Source organism: Triticum dicoccoides, unplaced genomic scaffold, assembly GCF_002162155.2.
Source record: "Triticum dicoccoides isolate Atlit2015 ecotype Zavitan unplaced genomic scaffold, WEW_v2.0 scaffold255252, whole genome shotgun sequence".
NCBI classification, from domain to species: domain Eukaryota; kingdom Viridiplantae; phylum Streptophyta; class Magnoliopsida; order Poales; family Poaceae; genus Triticum; species Triticum dicoccoides.
This window is the reverse complement of record NW_021254293.1, coordinates 1-967: the sequence shown is the minus strand read 5'-3', so window position 1 is coordinate 967 and position 967 is coordinate 1. Positions and strand designations below refer to the sequence as shown.

General features: G+C 52.1%; 1 pseudogene; it reads left to right on the top strand.

Moving 5' to 3' along the window:
• Positions 1–166: 166 nt before the first annotated feature.
• LOC119345592 lies at positions 167–305 on the top strand (annotated as a pseudogene).
• Positions 306–967: the final 662 nt, after the last annotated feature.

Here is a 967-nt window from a genome sequence, read left to right as displayed (position 1 = left end):
AGCGGAGGTATGGGCCGCGATTCATGCCACTTTTGCTGCCCAAACTCAAGCCCAGGCCATTAATACCCGCATTGAATTGACGAATCTGAAAAAAGGAAACCTAAGCATGACAGAGTATCTTGCCAAAATTAAGATGCTCTCAGACGAGATCGCCTGCACAGGAGCGACGTTAGGCAATGCCGAGATCGTCTCCCATGTCCTCGCCGGCCTCGACCTTGACTACAACCCGGTCGTGTCGGCTCTTGCAGCACGGGTTGAGCCCGTGACTGTCCAGGAACTATTCACCCAACTGCTCAGCTTCGATGCACGTCTCAATCTGCTCCACGGATGAACATTCGTCAATCCTCCGCCAACGCTGCCTCACGGGGCCGAGGAACCAGTCGCGGGCGCGATCACCAGGGGCGTGGTCGTAGCAGCGGCAACAGCGGGCGTGGACGCGGCAACAGCCAAAGCACGCGCCCTGGCGGGGGCGGCTACACCAACAACAACATCTCCGCGCGATCTGGAGGGGGCGGCTACTCCAACACCAACGCCTCCTCTGGATCATCTTCTTCCAATCGCGTCGGTGTCAACTATGCAAGAAACCAGGGCATGAAGTCATGGATTGTTGGCACCGCTATGATGAGGATTATGTTCTTGATGCTCGCCATGTAGCTGCTGCAATCAGGGAACAAGGAGGTGGAGATGACACCATATGGTATGCGGATTCAGGAGCTACCGACCAAGTCACCAATGAACTTGAGAAGCTGTCCATGAGGGAGAAGTACTTCGGCAATGATCAAATTCACACAGCTAGCGGTGGAGGTATGGATATATGTCATATTGGTCAGGCATCTATTAACTCCCCTAATCTTAAACGTGATTTAATTCTTAAAGATGTCCTTCATGTTCCACAAGCCGACAAAAACCTTGCATCTATGTCTCATTTGACTCATGATAATAATGTCTTCTTTGAAACTCATCCTAC